The sequence below is a fragment of the Macrosteles quadrilineatus genome, unplaced genomic scaffold, assembly GCF_028750875.1.
Source record: "Macrosteles quadrilineatus isolate MER2022 unplaced genomic scaffold, UCM_ALF_1.0 Scaffold_8__2_contigs__length_117827958, whole genome shotgun sequence".
Classification (NCBI taxonomy): Eukaryota; Metazoa; Arthropoda; class Insecta; order Hemiptera; family Cicadellidae; genus Macrosteles; species Macrosteles quadrilineatus.
This window is the reverse complement of record NW_026542601.1, coordinates 108963685-108985939: the sequence shown is the minus strand read 5'-3', so window position 1 is coordinate 108985939 and position 22255 is coordinate 108963685. Positions and strand designations below refer to the sequence as shown.

The 22255-nt window shown below is 31.2% G+C and overlaps 1 protein-coding gene across 4 annotated transcripts in view; it reads left to right on the top strand.

Annotated features, from left to right (window-relative positions):
• Positions 1-22255, top strand: part of LOC129001122 (sex peptide receptor-like) — a 141334-nt gene that overhangs the window by 16824 nt on the left and 102255 nt on the right. For all 4 annotated transcript variants that reach the window (XM_054428314.1, XM_054428315.1, XM_054428312.1 and 1 more), the window contains exon 2: positions 11825-11887. The gene's annotated coding sequence lies outside the window, so the exon portion shown is untranslated. The remainder of the gene's footprint in view (positions 1-11824; positions 11888-22255) is intronic.

Here is a 22255-nt window from a genome sequence, read left to right as displayed (position 1 = left end):
ATTCTACATTCACATTCTAGGATGCTATATTCGAACTATTGACACATTACTTTTAGCTAGGCCTAGATGGTAGCAGCATTATCACTATTAAAATCAGTTTGTGATTGACAGGATTTGAACCCGGGACCTCAGGGTATGATTCCCACACTTTCAGACCAGACCAGTTTGCCCCCCTTAGGCCCCGCTTAATTGTTAGTTGTAGATAATACTATAGTTTACTATGGTGTTTGTCCACATAATACAAAGGAAGTCAGTATTTTTAAGATTCTGGAGAATTATATCCATAGTACGGTCACTGAATAAAATAAATAAAGTAATTGTCACCATAAATAATATTGTTCAAGTTTGGTAAAGGATTGATGGTTTAAATATCATAAATTTATTTTAGATATTTGATTGTGATAGAAGATTTTTGAAACGTAAACATATTCAATTTAAACATTGTAGTTTTATTTTTTCCCCCACGCAGTTTAGCCTATATTTCTACAACCGTAGAGCGTTGGAAGTCAGGGACGTAGAGTCCTAGGTTGATTTTAATATAAACCTGATTTTACAGACAAGTTTTGAGTAAAGTTTTATGTGAATTGAATGTTTATATATTTATTTGATCATTGTTATATAAAACCTATCGTGTACCTAAATCAATTCAAATTCGATTTAAAAAAGTTGGTAAGCTTTTTATAGCAACGAAAAGTAGCATATTATAACTGCATAATATATCTCTTAAGATAAGTATATTATAATTCTTTGCAAAAGTAAATATGTGAATAATACACATTTGATAAAATAAACTCCATACCACACTGTAAACAACAGAAACTACATGAATTTGATATATTAGTGATTAACACAACATCAAGCAAGTAGATAATAGAATTTCCCTTAAAAAAATTAAATTATATCTTTTCTTTCAGAAGTTTGCTAACACGAGATGCAAATACTTTTATCATGAAATAGTTCAATAGCATATCAACATTTACATTTAAAGAATAAAATAATATTAATGTATTTTAAACTACTGGTTATGATTTTTCGAATTTGAATCGTGACAATTATGAAGTACTGTACCATGAAATATTCAAATCTGAACCTATATCCATGAATCTTTGTTAGTGTCAAAGAAAGTAATTTGACGAATAGTTCAACCAAGAAATATCGAAAATCACAAAAAATCTATATAATTACAGAACACGTATAGCAGTGACGTACAGTTTTCCTTTGAATTCATATAAACCAAAACTCGGATTAGTGTATGACAGACACACGTGTAACAGAACTCAGAATGAACACATGAACACCTCCTATGCTATTGAGAGAGTTTGAATGCAGAAAGCTCGTCGACGTGTAATGCTGTGAATTTGAGGCAGGAATCCCAACAATTCGTTGTTGTAACTCTTGTTTCCCACCACGAGAGGAAATAAATGTAACATGTGTTCAAAATATTTCCATCTGAAATCCCTTTCTATATATTTGTTATATTTTTTATTTCAAGCCGGAAAATATACAAGATTCAAAACCTATGTACTCCCATAACATTTAGTGAATTTACATACCTAACCAATTTATATTTACTGGGTCAGCAGAATTAGTTACTATTTTAAAGGATTCGTTTACTATTTAAACGGTATTTGAACTCGATGTCAATTAATACTGACGAAAAATTGCTGAATGGATTGTTAAATTTGTACTTTAAAAACAGACAGGCGATCAAGTCCGTAAGTACATTTAGCTTGTATCTACTACGGTGACACATTTGAAGAAACTAAAATATACAATTAAGGTAGGAAATGCGAAAATAATATAACATAAAAACAAATAAAATGACATATCATGCATTCTTTTTTTAGCTTTTTTAGAGGTTGGCAGCCTCCCTCTTTTAACCTTGCAGTTGTCCGTCCACATAGACTAACTTAAGGCTGTAGAATAGCACCATTGACTATATATACCTATACCTGTAGGTATATATAGTCAATGATAGCACTTACAACGTGCGGGGAACGTATCCAGCAAAGCAAGGGGTGAGCCGGAACAGTACAAAGGTGTTCTGTACTGATAAAATGCTTGAGGCAGCGACCAGGATCCGAAACCACGACATCGCTGCCTTGGGTCCGAAGAGGTCACTAACCTAAAAAAAAGCAAAGGCCGTGACTCTACCAACTGATCCACCGACTTACCCCTGTTATTTCAATAGGTTCATCAGAGTTTTAAAAATAAAACTAAAGAGGGTTGTAATAGTTTTAGACATGATTAAACATTTTAAACAACAGCATTTGATTATCTCGGACTTATATTTTGGTCTGTTGAAAATAGATACCAAAATGTAGCCTTTTGGTGGCAACTGGGGCGGAATCTAGGTTATGTATTCTGTGGTGATGTGATGTATTGATTGTAATTGAGTGAAATATGTAGGTAATTGCTTGTTTGTGTTGCTAGCAATTAAGAACGTGCTATCCTCTACTACCATCTTAAAATGACAATTTAATAGGAAACGTTGTTGGGGAACCAGAGGGCAGAAATCTTTATCCAGACCAGCCAAGCCAGCTTTGATTACTTATAATTTAACTTGAAAACAGAACTATAGCTAACCTTCCAAACTAAACTGCTAAATCGTGTAAAAATTTAGATGATGATAAAATAGGTCTATTGTGTTCCCTAACTCCTTATTGAACCAATTTGGACTCCTAAGACGATTCCTGAATGATTTAATACCTAAATTTTCAACGTGGTGACTATTTATTTATTTATTTATTACATACGGAAACACCAATATTGCATGTCTAGGAATGATTACCTCGTTAAGTGAGGTTATCATAACTATTGGAATTTACATTTCTGCGAATAAGGCGAAAGCCTGCCGACGTCCCCTTAAATTGTTAATCTAGCCTGTCATCTTAATCTTAACACTACTTAATATTTGAGGACTTATCCTGATTTAACGAGGGCATGGTGATATGAGAAAATGGAGATTGGAAGCTAATTCAACGACAGGTGGCGAGAAACAAGACGGAGGAAATCTTGATTAAGTAGCTCCTTGACCGTTTCACGGAAAACGTCAAGCGGCAGACCGAATGAGGCGCGCTGATCGGAAAGGCCAGCGATTTCGTTGTGTGGCACTATATAAAATAGTGGCGCTAAGCGTCACAAAAACAACCAGTCCAAATCGACAGTGGACTCTCTATAGGTTACTCATGAAAAATTACTTCAAATTTTTAACATTTCAAAGGCATTTTGAATTTAGTATTTGATTAAGATATTTGACTGCAAATCAAACTTTCATTTACATTTAAAGCAAACATTGTTTTAAGTTTGTCATCACACATAATTTTAGATTAAGACCTATTACTTTTTTCTCCCTATTCCTACAATACCTCCTTTTGATGTAATTAAAACAATACATTTAATCAAACATCTTCGATGCGTTTTGTTCTAGAGGATTCAAAATGTTGCTACACAAACTTAATTACAGCAAAGAATATATTTGGGCAGATATCCCAACCAAAAATTGTAATTTAACTTGAATACCCTAAAACTCTTGTTTTTAGATCTGTAAAAGTAAAGTTGATCAGAAAGATATAAAGTTAAAGGGAAAGGCAGCACCGTATAACGGATGTGGCTTCGTTGGCATTGAACGATGATTCTTTGGAACCTCTCAGATGTATAAGTTTTTGATACACGTGCTCAGAAACATCTCTACTTTGATATCAGAGTTGATTTGAAATTATAAGTTCTTTGCTGCGTGTTCTTTTCTGACGAAAGATAAACTAACGTCGGTTTCATTTATGATTTTAAATATATCATAAATGAAGGTAAATTTTACCTTGTATTAATGAACGTCAAAATGTGTTTTTTGCTAAAATGTTATGATAGATTGGTCCAAAATTAATACTCTTATTTTTTCACTAATTTGCAGATATTAAGTAGTGGACTGACGCAACTCAGAGTATTTTTAGGCATTTCGTTATATTGATTTTGAGGCGTATCAGTACTTAACACAATTTAAAGCTTGATATCATAACACATTTTTTATTATTATTATATTAAATTTTGGTAAAATCTAAGCTAATCAATCGTGAAACGAGTTTAACAAACTATAAGTAACATTTAAAATGACAATCAAACTATTTATGTTTGACCTTTATGTAGAACGCAAAAAAGTAGGCGTACTTTTGGACTCCCGCTTCCAAAATAGCATTCTTTGAAAAATATCTTCAAAAAATCCAAACGCTATGAACTAAAAAGACAATGTATAACATTACAATGCCAACAGATCCAAAACGTACCCAAACAGTTAACTAAAACTCCTAACTAAAAATAAATATACAATTTTAACATAAATCTTTATTTTTCATCCTAGTTACGAGAACACAAATCATATTGGATTACATTTTTCAGCTTATTACGCCCCTACCTACTAAGATTCGACAACAAAGGTAATATAGTTAATCATGCTTTCCCTCCAAGCAAAAACATAAAAAATCAATCAAATGTTTACTACCTCTTAACATAAAAATCATATTTAATATAAACACAAAAACCGTTAAAGATAATGAAAAAATAACCAACTGTAACTAGAACTAAGTAAAACAAAACAGAGCAAATATGAAAGTTCCAAATTCAATCAATACATCTCGGTAGCAGGGTGAACGCCCCACGCTTGGCCCAGAGCCAGAAACTGACAACTTATACTGGACATTATCACCAGATTAGCCGACTGTCAAAAGTGCTCTGATCTTAGCAATTTTATCGCCTAGCCAACCCCATTATGCGGACCCGAATAATCTTAAGCGCTTTTCCTGTTTATTATTACAAACGGGAATTTCATAGTAGGTTAGACGATTTGTGAGTTTGTTTCAGGAGAAGTTTGAAGTCGATAGGGATTTAAAATAGGTTTCAGGATTGGTTTAAGAAGACTTTCATTTCTTTGTCATTACTATTTACAAAATTATTGTATGGTTTCAATGCAGTTGAGTTATGTACAAATGTTAAGAACGAGCTAATTTGTGAATGTGAAAGGGCCTTCGTAACACAATTTACGAAATTCTTGCAAGAATCATATTTTAGTGTGAGTTTTTTAAATTTGTTTATATAAATGCACTTTGCCCACTGTGAGTTCATTCCCCGTAATGATAAGCTTATTTTGTTTACAAGATTATCGAGCAAAATTTCATCACGGCGAATCAACTGAGTTTTCACGGCGTTTTGCCACCTAATAGCTTTCATACCGTCCTCAGGTGAGAGAATGTAAAAAAGTAGATTAGTAAGCAAAGCCCAGTCACAAATAAAAAACACAATTATCAAAAACATTAGTTTTAGAAATATTATACCATTATTATATATAATCAAATATTTAAAAAATTAAATATGTTAATGATCTGTTTAGAAAAAGTTTTCCGATTTAAAAATAAATTTTTAGACTCTAATAAATGTTTTTGTAAAATTAAATATATAGAACTATAAAAGAGTGGTTGTAAACAAAAAAATATTTTTTCACAACTTATCCACAATTTGAAAAATTCTCATACGTAAACTCCAAAGCTGGATTTAAGTGAATACTTGAGTGAATTCAGACTCTTTCACAGTGTTTGAAACAATAATCCTAGATTTAATGGGGTTCTTTCATCTCTGGTCCAAAGGAAACTCTGACGCGTTAAATTAGTTTTTTCTGGACCGCTTTTATCATTTCGAGTATCTGTAAATCCAAAAACTTTCGGGACCAGCTTGAAAGCTTTCTATTGTAATAAAGAATCATTTTTCATTGTTTGTAGTGTTTGTATTCAGTGATATTACATTAATTAGCATGACAAATAACTATAATAACCCTTAGAAATATTAACAATAATGATAAATAAAATACATTTTATAGTTTATGGGATTTTAAAAGTTACATATTGAAGATAATATTGACGAACATTTTTAACATCTATTGATCTTTGAATCTATTGAATCTTTTAAGACAGTGTCAAAATCAGTTACAGAAAATTAAAAAAAAGTCGAGAAAAATGAGTTTTTGCATCGAGTAAATTGATATACGTACAATATTATTTTGTAAATACAAACTTTAAATTGATAAAATATGTTTTCACAAAATATAAAAGCAGTTTGGAAAAACATCTGTAATGAATAATTACAAATATAAAACGGTTTAGAAAGAAAATATTATGCCATTCAATACTGAATATTTAAGCAGTAAAATAAATAAAAGCTATCTTATATTTCCATATTGATTGAGACAGGAAACAAACAAACTTTACAAGAAAATACGTTCAGCGACAAGAGAAAAAGAGTTTTATAAAACGCTGTTGAAATCCGAGATACTTTCTATCAAATATAGTTTATCGTCGCAATTCTTATTCTCCCTTATTATCCTTGTTTATGATATTGCCAATTTCCAATGCCTTTAAGATTGATGTTTCTCTTGATTTTACCTTTGTTTTTCTTTTTCAATCTTCTGTCAATAATGACAACTAATTCTGAAAAATAATTTAATTGGACTGTTATCGAATGTTTGCCAATTATTACAAAGAGTAGTTTCTTTAGCTTAATACTCTTCAGCTACAGCACAGTAAGGTTTGATTTATATCATATTCTGTTTTGAATATTTTGTAATATTATTTGTTTTTGATTTTTCTTTTCTGGTATTTCGTATTATTCAATGAGATAATAGATTTTATTTATTTTTAATCAAGTTTTTAAATACAATCATATCGTCATACTTTCGTATCTCTGTTAGGATTTTGTTGGATCAAGATCTTAGTAATCAGTAGTTTATTTACCCAACATAATATACATAAATGAACGTTTGTATTGTACCTATTAAATAGGTACATTTTAAATATGAACGGAGCTGTACAATTTGACCCAAGTTGTCTTTTTTTAAATAATTGTATGATGAACAATGACTAAAGAATTTAACTTAGTATTTTGCCTCCATATTGTTATCAAGGTTTTGTGAACTGTACTCACATAATAGTCACATTGAGTTTGAGAGGATATAATATTTCTACATCAGACACCGTTGGCGGTAAAATGTGATCCTGGCAATCTCTATAAATATATAAAGCTGTGGATATAAGCTGGGATACATAAAACTACAGTACTGAAACTTGAGCTCACTCTGAATCTTGTTATAGTTATACATGAGCGAGACGTAATGCAATAACGTAAGTAATAACTACAGTTATGCACAGCAGGTTACGAGCCATCGAATGTAACATTACTCTATGATTAATGCTATATAGTAAATATTATATTAAGTTAAGCTTTAACTTAACTTAGTTTAACCTGTATAACGATGGAAAGAGCATAAATATATACTGTACATGATTTAATGAAATAATATAGTAGGCTAAATCATTCCAATAAAACACCTAGCATGTAGGGCTAATACTTATATTTTATAAATAAAATTCATTTAAGTAAGGTACTTTGTTCTTAATAATGTATGTAAAATATAAAAGATACAAATCCAAGGATTATGAGTCCTTGGTATCTTAAATTGTCCTCTTAGCATTGTGAACAGAGGTTAGTCAGTTAAATATCATCCTAATATAATATTATTATATTATATATAAATATTATATAAATATTACATAAATATATATTATAAATATACTAAAATATAAATATATTATATTATAAATATATATTATAAATAAATATAACCATAAAATTATATTATAAATATTATATAAATATATAAATATCATCATAATATAAAACCTACTCAAACACATAAAAAACATAATGATAAGGGGGTTTTAAAAAGAAATACAGATATTGATTTGTTAGTGTCTTGGTACTGGGGGTTTCCTTTAACTAAAATCTGGTATTCACACAGCTATAAAAAAATTTCAAACAAATTAAAAGTATAATTTATATGCTTTTAAACATATAACGTACATGCATAAAAGAAACCATGAAACATTTGTAGGCCTTCATCTCAAAGTGAAGAGGTTGGTGAAACGAAGTATACTGGTGGAGGAAACTGACGATTCTTTTGTAAATTGCTTTTAGGTTTTGCTTTGAAGGTTAAGAATCTCTCACATGGAGCAGTGTTTCTTCACCGTTTCTATTGGATAAGATCTCTTGTAAATGGATGACGAAACAAAAGGTTTACTTAAAAGTGGATAAACCCAGTTTAAATTGAAAGATTTGCACATTTTAAAGATTTTTTTGTTGTTTCTGTTCTTAAATATTTCTTCTTATATATCTACAATGTTTTACCTTTTGACTGTTGTTTGTCTTTTTAGTAGTAGTTCTATATTTTTACGGAAAATTGCGAGAGTTTTAGTGAATTTTGTATCTGAAGAGTAAGCTATTGTCGTATATCAAATACCTGGAACCTGGACCAATGTCCCCAGAGCCCAAAAACAGCATCAGTTCGAGTTCAAAAATACTCTTTAAGAGGGTCATTATAGGCTAAATATTGGATTTTACTGTTTTCACCCTCGAAATGCTAAAATAGCAAAGGGGAAAAAATCAAAAAAATCTTTAAATTAAAAATTCCTACGTTTTTCTTTCAAGAGAATAAGTTAACGACTAAGTTTTGCTTGTTTATAGATACAACCCATTTTGATCAAATTTGTCAATTTTTTTTATTTTATACTTTTGATATTTTATAGAAGGCACACTTACTACCTTTCCAGTAACTGCAAATCGCAGTATTAGTTAAACCTAGTTTTTTTTTTAATACGGAATATTTACGAGATGTATAAGAAATATTTTACTGAAAAGACAATCAGGCAGATGGTAATTTGCTTAGTCTGCAGGTTTGCTGCTGTAAAGGCACTATTTTTTTAATACCTCTCATGCAACAGCATGAAATAGAAAAGAAAACATTTTAAACTTGTACGTGTTGTGAGTCTGGTGTCTTGGACTTTGTTGTAGGAGTAAGAGTGTTTATACACTGCCACTAAGGATTGTTTAGTGCTTGGATAGCTTTCCTTTAAAAGCGTTCACTAGTCTCTATAATATAAAATTCAACTGCCCTAAACACGAAAAAGCGTGCCAAAACTTATAATACGCAACCAATCATGATAATAACTTTGTATTTCTTTTGATGACATATAATTTCATTAACAGGTAAAATATTTTTTTCAAAATCCTAAACTTCTGATGGATTTATTTACGTTCAGATAGAAATAAAAGTATGTAATCATTTTTTCTCTAAAAAACGAAAAATTTGATGTTTTGACATTGAGTCATTGAGTTATTATGGTAAAGCCTGGAGTATCTAATTCTTTGCATATTAATGTTTTAATTTATGTTCTAATTCTTGCATTTGCATTTCAATGTTCCATCAATTATTATATTTTTACTATTACTCATATATAATTCGATATTAAAGGTGATATTAATAGCAAACGCAAATAATGGTAGACCTTTAAAAGCCAAAGGTTTCTTACTTTTTTTTAAGGAAGGATTAATTAACGAGTTGAAATTTGCTAAATTAACCCAAATGCTTTATAAAAGTAAGGTCATTCTGCACAAGCTTTACGCCATGTTTCAGTTTGGAAACCATTGAATTAAAGTGAAAAAAACCTCTTTGGCAATCGGCAAAAAATTATACAAAAAATGATGGAAAGAACTAAGGAGGATTTCCAAGGAACAAGCGTAATTTGTCGCTTTTGTCATCGTCAAATTACCTTTATTTCAACCTCTTTGTGTAACCAGCGATGCAAATTGAAACATTATCATTACTCCATAAGTAGAGCGTATACATTTCCTTGCGGTAAATTTTCAAAGCAATACAGTATCTCAGAATAACAAAAGATATTTCTGCTTCGTTACTTACTTATTTGTTGCTTGAGGGCTTCATACTAATTAAGAAAATCTTGTTTAACTTATGGAGTTAGACTCATGGGTTTAGAAAAATCATATTATGATATATTTAAAAACAAAGTATGAGAGTTTAAAGCTTAATTTTAAGTTGCCGCTTTGTTTAAAATTTATACGTAGACTTTTTAATAAAACTATTTTTATGGAGGGTAAAATGTTCACGCTTTGTGTTATTTTTTCTTGGAAAATTTAAAGTAAATTTTTAAAACTATATTATCGGAAAAAGTAATTATTACTTTATACGACAAATATATAACTGTAAATTGTTAAGTTATTAGCTCAAAAAGCATAATAAATATTTGAGGAGAAAAAAATAAACTAATGAAAATTTAAACAATATAGCGAATAAATTAGGATAAAATGTGACGTAGAGTTAAAATTGTAACATAATCAGTTAAATAGAATATTATAAATTTTCATTTGTATTTTGACTTGCGGTTACCTAGATTAATTTTAATTATGAGGGTGAGGGTATGAAAACATACCCCAGACGATAGATAAGAGTAAATTTATAGGTGGATTTTTGAAAACGCACTTCGTGAAAAGAATACCTGCATATGGTTACATAAAATGATAAAGTCAGAGAGCACATAATAGATTTCTATTCTGTGCTCTCTGGATAAAGTTAATATAAAATGAAAATGAGTATTTTTACAAGAGATTTACTGAAAACAGGTTAACGTGGCAGGAATAGTAATAACGACCACAGGGGTTGGTGACACTCCTCACCGGTTACAGGGTTACTAAGTGTAAAGAAAAAGAAAAGAAAAAAAGTTTGAAAATACACTGATACAGAGTTTTTGAATGCTTTACCCTTGTCTCTGTTGGTAAGAGGTTGCACATAGATTGAACAAGTTTACAGTTAGCAGCTACTTATAGTGGTTATATTGTTTACTTAGCCATCAACAGGTAGCCTCTATCCTGAAAAAGGCAATAGCTGTTTGATGTTTTGAAACTTGACCCAGCTGTTCCTGATTTGGGCTTTAAATAAAAAATATTCTCGGATGAAACAGCTGATCTTAGCCTGTAACAAAGCTACACAGATCATCTCACACGGTTCTACATTCATATTGGGTTTAAATACGCACCTAGAGTCGGGATCACATAAGTTTGCAGTTGAGGGAGGAGCCTATTTACCATATGGTTTTGAATGAACCAATGAGAACCGTGCGGTGTTGCCAAATCTAATAATACCAGCTGATTTGAAAATATTGCATAGTATATTTTTATTAGTGTTGTCAACGGGCAATGTGGCAACGTCGCACTATCCTTGTCTTGTGATTGGCTGCCACCAACTGCAAACTTACTAGGTCCCGACAATAGGTGGCGTCTCCATCTCCAATGGTAATCATAATGATAGTACAATAACGAGGAACTTGACAAGTTGATAACAATAACTACGCTAATTACCATATTATGTAAATAATAAATATGTGTTGCTTTGATAAATCGTACATAATATATTAAAGTAAACTAGAGGTAACCACGTGCTCTAAAACTCGACTGAAAATATTAATTTCGCAATCCTCTCCATTTCCACCACGAAATTAGAATGGGATTTCTTCCATTTGTTTTTATATTTCGTTGTTATTTCGGCACTAGCATGGCAAGGCAACCCATTAGGCCCATGTTAGTTATTCTTTTAAATTTTAAATTAATTTTGTGTGCTTATTTTTAAGTTTTTTTTTATTTATAAAGGGATTCTACACATATTCAAGCAATAATACTTCTAACAGTATGCGTAGATTTTGCCTGCGATGCACACGAGCTGAGAAAAAAGAAACATGCCTGCTTATTAATGTATAGGATTAATTCGAATAGTTTTCATATTGTATAACAAATCAACATCAATTTAAACGTTTTAAAGAGATTTCTTCTGGATTCAAATAAATTAGTTAATTCCGGGAAGTTTGTATCTACAATGAATAAGTACTTTAAATGTATACATAGTCTGAAAACAATATTTACAAAATGTTTCTCCTTTCAGGTGGAAGATTAAAATGGCATTTCGTAAAGACTGACACTTTTCTGGCACACATCACTGAAGCCGGTAAGTCACCAATAAGATTTATAGTGCTAAGATTATTTCTGTAATGTATACAAATTTAATAACTTTAAACAAAATTTAAGTACTCGTATGATAATATAAGAAAGTAGACTTTGTTTAAAAATTTAAATCGATGTTATTGGTACTGATTGGGAAATGTAAAATGTTTAATTATTCACAAATCATCCCAACATACCATTGCTAAAACATGATTCAGATATTTACTTGTTTTATTTTCACCGTCTAATTTTAGAAACTTAACGATTATATATTTATTTCTATACATTGCTTCATTTTCTTAATCGTTAACGAGGATTTAGAATTAGAGTAAAACCCCTTAGGTTAAGAAAAACCTACACACCCATTGCAGACCAATCAACAAAAATTATAATACGTTATGCTTACAAAAATCGACAGAAAATTGACAAAATGCTTTATAACAAACAATGTTGCTCACAAATAAAATTTTGACCGCTTTTAATGAAAATTCCTTCCTTTTAAAATATGTTTTACTTCATTCCGTCGAGAAGAATGGTGAAAACAATTAGGGCAGTGAAGCCTGTTACATGTAAACATTTGTCGCTTCCCGCCGCCAGGAGCGTTGCTGTAGCTAATGGATTGGGGCTTGTTGTTAATTACAATTAAGAAGGATCTTGGCGGTTGTCTACAAAAACTTTCCGTCAAAATTCCCATCGTGGCAATTAATAATTGCGTTAATTGAAAGGTATCGTTAGTGCATTATATGAATGTAAAGTAATGATTACATACATTTTAAATTTTTTTACATTTCTTTATTTATTAATGATTACATTATTTTGTACATTTCTTCAACTTTAGTGTATTAGGAATGCGATTATTGGAATTTCAATATTCGTAATAGTTAAATTATTAGTTCATGTACAGTTTATATAACGTTAGTCCGTGTTGACGTTTATATTATCTATAAATATAATATACTAGCTGTAACCCGCGGGCTTTGCCCCGTTTAACTTCTTAATTTTCAAGATGATCTCGTTCGCATGGCTGAATCACGTCCTGGTTGAAGTTCGTTCGCTACGCTCACTCACCTTTAGGTTGGAGCTCGTTCGCTACGCTCACTCACCTTTAGGTTGGAGCTCGTTCGCTGCACTCACTTGCCTTCAGGTTAGCTCGTTCGCTACGCTCACTTGCCTTCAGGTTAGCTCGTTCGCTACGCTTACTCGCCTCCAGGTTGAAGTTCGCTCGCTACGCTCACTCACCTTTTGGTTTCAAATTAGCTGTTGTCATAAATGTAAAAGAAATAATAGTGCTGCACCCTGTTGGTAATCCTTGTAACTTAAATGCTATTGAACATCATAGAACAGAACCAACTTGTTTAATTGAAACAGCTTTTAAGATTCATTAATTCCATTTCTCATAAGGTTAACATGGGAAACTCCAGAGCCACTGGGGCGGAGCCGATTGGACGGATCACGAAATTGATTGTGTATAAACCTATTCCATGAAATTCTACACGTATGTACCAAGTTTCGTGGCAATCGGTTCAGCGGTGTCTGAGTTTATCACTGCCAAACAAATATATATACAAACATCCTCTTTTATACTTATATAGAAGACTTTTAGGACTTTTCCATTACACTTAATAACACTTAATAATCAAATAATCTTTTGTTGGAAGATCAAATTGATTTAATTTTTACAATTTATGAACGTTGTTCCTAATAAACGTTGTTCTTTTCTTATATATTCTTTTTTATGTTTGGAATCTCATGTTATGATTATAAAAACTACCCCTACTCGCACTTCTACATATTTAGCACTCATCGAAGCTAGAATTTATGGTATTAATTTGGTAATAAGTTATTTTTTAACTTTGGCTGATAAAAGATAATTAATGCGTTTGATGGTGTGGTAATATTTGGGCTAATAAGATTCATTTCAATTTTTGACTTTTTATATTTGAAACTGCTAGAGGTTTAGTAACAAAATGATAAGGTCCCTCTATGCCCACACATACTACAGTGTTTTGATTTCTCTATTGTAACCACTAGATAAAATCTTCAATTTTCAGGCCATTTTCAAGGTTTTCTAGTTATCAATCCACTCAAATTCCCAATTGTAAAGGATCGAGTCATCAGTAAAGCAAATTAAATCAAAATATAAAAACACCTATGGTTAACTCTATTTTGGGGTAAAAGTGTACAAAAACTCAACATTTCATTAAAGATTGAAGTTAGGCTTATTCCAAAAATTTTAGAAAATTATTTCAACATGCATTGAATTACTTATGATGTCATCTTTAATGTATTATAATATTTTTTTAATATAAATAATGAAAAGTGCATAAAAAGACTAACCCAACAGTATCAAGTATTATTTGGTTTAGATTTTTGTTTCCACTCAAATATTTCAAAGAACTAATCACCAAGGTTCAGGTTCAATAATTACATTCGCCATGTTTTTGCAGGCAGCCTTCCAAGAGCCGGCCTAATTGTAATTAACAACGAAGCTTCTATCCATTAAAGGCGGGGCTGCTTGTGACAAATGGGCCCGTTACTTCTCTTTGACTTCATAATTGCTTAAAAAAATACTGTTTGTACATCTAAAATATTCTAACAATCATTAAATATCCAACGTCATTTATGTAAAGATTTCCATGAAAATTAAAGTATGAGGATTATGAAATGTTTTCAGGGAGGATTTAATAACACACTTTATTTCAAAAAGCTTCTCGGAACCTTATTGCTTCGTTGTTTATTAAAAATTAACCCTGGAATTAAAATGAAGCACTTTTTTACTTCATTTACGTGTGTAGCTAACTAGTACTAATAGCTTAGACGTTATATTATTGTATTCGTGTCCCTTATTATTATTTTTTTTTACTTTTTCGATTGTATGATTACAATTTAAGACAGCAGTAAAAAGCTTAAAAGAGGTTAATGTTGAATTGTATGATTGGTTAATTGATTATCCGGTTCTTAGAGTCTGCAAGTCACTGGTTTGGTTTCCAGCGAGATCGTTACTGGATTCATTTTCTAATCGTCATTAGGTTATCAGTTATGGAATCCTATTTAAAATCAATGGTGTCAGCAATCTGACAGCATCTAATCACAAAAGTTGCAATATATTTTGAACCGTAATTGTAACAGCAATGGGGAGTTGCACTATTTCATTTAGAATTATAAGGGCCGAACCATACTAATTTTAATCAAATCTAGTTTTTCCCTAAAATCAGATTTTTAGTAATTTATTTTAAGTTTTTTGTTTATGGGAAAATAACATAAGTTACAATGGCTTTGGAATAGCAATTTGTACGGAAATGGGGTTTTGTTCACAACATAAAGGACTACACACAAAGTTTTTTTTGTAATCATTCGGGCCATTTTCTAACAAATCCGAATTGTCCTTTATTTCATGGGGTTTTATAGAAAAATCACCATTAAAAATTAAAATTTCAAGAAAGTGAAAAAGGTGCCTGGAGATACCATTGATGAGTACCTACATACTGAATTTAATCAAAATCGGACTACAGGTGTGTTCTGTAGCTCTATACACATCCACACACAGACATCACTTCTAAACTCACTTGTTTGGATCCAGAAAGGCCCAAAACAAATATGTCCACTCAAAACTCAAGGTCGAAAATTTTTACGAAAACAATACTTTCTCCATATACTAAAGTAAAAAGGTCGACCTTAAAAGAACACGACCAGTTTTTTGACCAACTATTACAAACAACTATTTAAAAATTCTCATTGATTTTTTCAGTCAAAAATAAATTAACATTAGCTCAATATTAAGGGTATGAATTTTGATTTCTTTATTTCCAACATGTTACCTTTTTACAGTCTTTGCTGTTATATTGACAAAACCCTGGTCTTTATATATTTACATATTTGTTCCAAAAATACATTGTAGCATCATGTTTACAAAACTTCGTCGCTATTTGGTAGCTGAGGGGAAAAGAATGTAATAAACGTCGACCCACATTTGACTGGGATTTGCAAAAATGTTGGTTGTTACACCCCGGAAAACGCTACGCCAGAACATGTCAGGATACTGGGTAATATGAGACGGCGAGGATTCTCATTGTAACCCTAGCTAATGCAATTAAACGCAATGATGAAATAGGGCAGTTAAAAGAAATTTTCAGTGTTTGTAGGTTGCGGGAATAGATGAAGCAATAAGGTTTTTGTAGCATATGGCATCATGAAATACATGTTTTTTAATTACGTTATCATCACCTTTTCCTATAAATATTGAGTTTTTTTCCTACGTGCTAGGTTTGGATATATCTCCAGAAGTACTCCATAAACTACTTAAGTTTCTTATTTAAAAACTTTCTGCCGTTTTGAAAAATAGTGGCCATTTTTGCAATAATGAAATCACTATTGTTAATGTTATAATGGTTTTTTTTAGAATCTAGATCTAATTTTAAGACTTATATACTCTTAAGCATTTGACATACATGGCGCAGAATGTTTACCGCAAGTAATTCGTTCTTAGTTTTAACACGCTGTACCTCCTAAGTGAATAGTTTTAGAGAAACAAATGCAGGGAATAAAAACGTTTTTAAATCACATTTAATTTCTAAAAAATCATAAAATAAAGGATCTTCCATAAGAAAAATAAAAGTTGGCGGCCATATCGGAAAAATGACGGCTAACATAATTTTTTTAACTTGACCTAAATTTATTTAATGAAAAAATCCAGGGCAGTTATAATTTAAAATTTTTGATATTTCTTATAACTTTCAAATAAAACAACTGGCACACTTATATCAATCACCCTGTATAGAATTCAGTAGCAATTTGTCATTGAGAAAAATATTATTAAATATGTTTGCATCTTAAATGTGTAAATATACCAACAAAATAAAATGTAATTATTGCGAATGTACAATAAATAATTAATATTAATTTCGAACTCCATAACCTCACTATTGATTTATTCACTTACATCCCATTTCAATACAAAACTAATGACAACTGCTAGTTGACTTTTTTCAGCTGATCAAAACATGAGAAAACATCCTAGTATAGGTTATGTTTGAAATTGAACATTATGTAGTAGATTTAGAATTTATCATGTTTCTATTAATAAGGAAATTATGCAATGTAATATACATGTAAATGATAAGTTGAGTGAAAGGTAAATAGTCATAGTAACAAAATAGGTTTACCTCAACAAATCACCTTACAAAAGACCCTTTGCTGTGAACGGATCCAACTCTAAACATGCCAGAAATACAAAGTATTGGAAAACGATTTCCATAAACTTCACTTCTCTGTTGTCGCTATGTCTTTGATTTCCAAGTTATAACTTTTCAGTATAAGTTGTTTATGTGGAGGATATACACCTTTCCTGTTGACAACTGTGTCGTTTTCCTTCAGAAACTTTATGTTTATACGACTTTTCACAGTGTATTTCATGTTTTTTATTGCTTTTGTAACTTTACACAGTAAGCAAAAAACATCAAAATGTCTTTACAAAGGGGGTTTCAACAAGAGGTTTAAACGTTTGATATTGTATTATTGGCGATTTATACAATAAACGGTAGCAACTTTACAATAGTTGTAAAGTTGACTTTTAACAAATTGTTGGAAGTGTTTAGCTTCCTAACTTGTGTGTAAATTAAAAAGTGATATATTAAACGTTTTACTCATTTACTCAATTCAAAAATGAACTTTATTAGTTAACTGGTTTTTAAAATGATTACAAAGTTTTTAAAGGATATTGTTGTGATATATTGTCAATTGTAAGAACATCTGAGAAGCATAAAAACCCTTCTTGTCTTTAAACAGCTGATTCAAGCCCCATCAATATCTAGTATGATAATCATCATTTCATAGGATCGTTAAAGAATAGACGTTAATTTTCTTTGTAACCAATAACACAAATAATGCACATTTAAGGATGATGCTGATCAATAAGTTATTCGTATTTAAGGAAACGACAATTTTAACAAAGTAATTAGTTTCGAAATTTACACACACACACACACAAAGTAAACGATTTAGCGTAGTGTGGTATCATTCAAAACGGCCAGTGTTATTTCTGGCTTTGAATTATTCATAACCTATTATTCATGTCCTTCATAACCAAACGAGCCAAGCTGTAGTTGTAATGGTAATATTTCTGTATGAGCAATGTGATGTAGATGGCACAGTTTAAAAAATAGATTTTAATTTGAGTATTTCCAACAGTAAGTTTACTGGTTATGGAGTCGGACTTATTGTGATATTAAAATAAAGGGTTAAAATGATTTGTATACTATAATCTTATAAAAAACGTATTTTTCATGAAGTCTGGCAGAAAGAGCAGTAAATTGAAGCAATGGAATGATCCCAAGTTTTATCACAGTGCCTGTTTTCAATTACACTAATGCCGAGTTTACGTAGTGTTTTTGTCCCGCTTCAGTCCCGAAGGCCTGGAGACTGGAAATTATCCTTGAGCAAACAGCTTTCTATCTGTATTGCTGTGATGTTTACTTCAAATTATATGTAAACAATGAGAAATCCCTTAATTTGCTGTTTAAATTGTGTTTGCAATGTGTATTTTAAAACAATGCTGTTTAGCAATAATACACAAAATACGAGTTGAAGTAGGGATAAAATAATATATAGTTTTGTCTACAGAAACATGAATATTAGGTCAACGTTGTGAAACTCTTAAGTTGAGTTATTCAAAGATATTTAAGAAACTCAATTCAAGTTTCCAAACAGAATGAAATCTATCTGATAGACCTTTTCTACATCAAGTTTGTTGTTATAAACCGCACGACATTAAAGCGGATGTTGTTATAGTGGAAACATTTGCGTTTAAACTTTGACAAATCATTTCATGGTGTTAATGTGAAGCTGCTTAACGCTGTCTGTTACGTTCACGCTCTGACAACGTCGCACTGCGACACGTTCAGAATTACCATTTCATGCTACTCCACGCTAAGAATCATCATTTCATGGTACAACTCATAAATCAGCGAAATTAGCCCAGCAGCACAACTTCTCATTCTTGCAATATCGTCTCAAGATTTTTCCCTCAGTTACTTGACAAAGTGGCCTCCCTTGCACTGATTATAGTTCGCCAATTAGCTAATTTCTGCATTTACTTACCTTTGCCACACTCATTTTCTTTTGCCGCTATCATTTTTTGGCACACTTCAGTATTCCAAGCAAACAACACAAAACTGTGTGCTTTAATTAGGCACGTACGCTTGAAAATATGTTGGCAACACTTAGAGATTACGACTACGATCAGCTGGTGCAGCGTTTCCCATTTCGTTTAAAGCTTGCATTTAACACAACCTAAAAACGTATTGTACAGGGTTTGAAAGACTAATTATTTATACTAGCTGTTACCCACGGGCTTCACCCTGTTTGACTTTATAAGTGTTAATAAGATTATTGATTGTCTAAGTTAAGCTGAAGTAAACAAAACAGAATACAGTACCTAATACAAACAAATAACCACACCTGATTTTTAATAAATTGGAAGAATAACAAACAAATAAGTACAGCTGAGGTATTTTTAACATTAGGTATATGGAAAGTTCCCTTTATAAAGGAATTAAGACTTCGATGGGCAATTTATGAAGTAATGGATAGTTTTGCGCAAGATGTCTCGTCATGACAAAAATTTTAATTATATGGTTTATAGGGGTGTGCCTTGTAGTTTTCTCTAAAGTTCATGGGTACTTTGGGATTTATATATGGGTGCTTTATAAATATTTTAGGAACAATATAAAGTGCAAAGTGCCACTTCGCACACTAGTTACAAAAATAACTATTACTTATAATTAAGGTCCCTAATTGAACTGTATGCAAGATAGTTTTGAAGGGGATTAATAACACTAAAATTAGAAAATATTACCACTAACAAAGAAAAAAAATAGCCAAGACCTATTAAAATACAGATTTTTCTAGGTTCAAACAAAAAAAGCGGGTGGTAAATGGTTGTCTTCTGTAAGAGAAAGAATTGCAGTACATGGTCATTATATCGCTACTGGAACCAACGATAATTCTTTTAATTATCGTCCATTAAGATAAAACCCTTTTATCATAATTTACTAACACATCTGCATACACAGTTTTGCAAATAGTTTGATTTAAAACAACCCCATTGCAATGCTAAGTAGACAAAATAGCTACTTAAAGTATTTTGATTTTAGACGCACTAAACCGGTTAACAAAAGTCTGTAGCTTGGGGATGTGGCGTCCGACCAAACTTCCCCTTAAACAATTAGAAGTAAATTCGAGTTTTACTGCTTCCGGCTTCATTCAATTAAGTATTTGGTCGAGTCTAACTTTGAATACCCTTGGCGTCATATTGTTTTGCTTGAAATCATTAGGGCTAGTAAGATTTTTGACTCTTGGAATATGAGGTAGCAGGTCTAGGTGACACAAACGGTTGCATGATGTGAATTGAAAGTAGTTCCAGGTTTTGTGTCTTATGTTCTTTAAAATTTGCGTAAACATTTTATGGAACTTCGACTAATTGTTTTACGTAAAAAACTTTTAGATCCGCTCACAGAGAAATTAAGTGAAGAAAATAGAGGCGAAATAATTTTGATTTTGATTTTGATTTGCCCGTTGATTTTTATGGCCACGAATAACATTTGCAATTTAAAACAGACTAAACCACGCTGAAATGGGCTGATAAAAGCAGGGCCATATGGTTTCCACTTGACTGTGAATGGGAACATAAAACGGCTTATCAGCTGAAACCATAAACACTACCATGATTAGTGGTTGTGTTTTATAAGAGCAATACCAAGTTAATTTGCCGATAACGCTACAAATATGTTTGGGAATCGGTAGAGTGTACGTTTTATAAAAGGTATGGCACTACTACGTTTCTTTTGGAATCTATTTGACTCATCAAGAAGTTTACGGGGTTTTTAATAGACTTTTTAGAATTTTACTTTGGAAGGCAGATTATACATTTTATCATTGAATTTTTTTTATGTGGACAGAGACGTTGTATAAAATATTCTAAATAATTTGTATGCAAATATGACTAAAATTTTCACTCAATGTTTGCTCGTTGCAAGTTTTCAATTAATCAAAGTTCGAGACCCCAAGTGACTTAATATGCGGGCTTTTGTTTTACTGCTACGGAACTGGGAGAGGTTGAGTCGAGTTTATAAAAGGTAAAACTTTTTGAAGCCTTTTTAACAAGTTTCATTACGTAATTGGTTTTGCGCTTAATCATTAATGGCGTGGATGTAAAACATCTTATTTTATAGATGATTGTTTGTTTTACATAGAAGGTATGAAACAGAACAATAAATTAGAAAATTATTCTTCGGGATAAATTCTGGGGTAGTTAAACTTAGTTGAACAATTAATTTCTATTACAATTATATGATTACTGTACTAGTTCTAGTAAATTTAGAGAATGTTGCTTAAAAGAAATCAGCTGAGAGAAGCTTTTTTGCATTTTAAAATTATTAAAAAACATTTTCAACTTTATTTGGTACCCTAAATTATTATTAAAAATAATTTTGAGTTTATATAGATTTTTCAAATATTTTAAGTAACATAGAAGTTACTGAAAGTTTACCTTGGACCGCCAGAAAGAGACTAAGAATATTTTCTCAGGAATGTAATAAAAGTCATTCTCTTCCGTTGAGAAATGCTTTATATCTTACATTACAGCTAGGTAGGGGATAATGGGCAATTGAGAATTTCCTTTAAGATTTTATGAGCTAAAAACTTCTAAAATAACATTGCCAGGAATTTATACAAAATAAACCTTTTTTATTACGGAAGTAGTTATTGTTCGGAGGGAGAATATTAAAGTAACACATTTATTACATTATTTACATTATTACATTATTTACATTATCATTTATTTTCATTATTTATTTTTTACATTTATTTTTAATGAACAGTAAATATTGAACCTAGAACAGTTAGTAAAAAATTGCAACGATCCTTTCTGATTTGCAATATATTATTTCATTTAATAGATTTCTAATTTACTACTAAGCTTGTATCAAGTGACTGTTATCATGTTTAACTGTCAAAACTGCGATACGTGTTTTTCTATTCTTGGAGGTACAACATCAATTTAAGCGCTCACTTTGTTAACAATATTGATCCTAATATTATTGGAGAGCAAGCTGGTCTAGTGGTAGAGCACGGGACTTCGGTCCCTGAGGTCGTTGGTTCAAATCTCACCAAATCATCAATGGATTTCACAAGTGATAATGCCACAACCCCTAGGTCTAGCCTGAAGAAATTAGAAAAACAATCCCGGGCTCGTGCCATCGTCTTAGGAAAAAAATTGTTGGATATAAAATAATATAGGACAATTTGTAAAAAATAAGATTATTCCGAAAAGCGTGTAAAAGCCCAAAACTAAAACACATAACTCAAGGGAAATAAT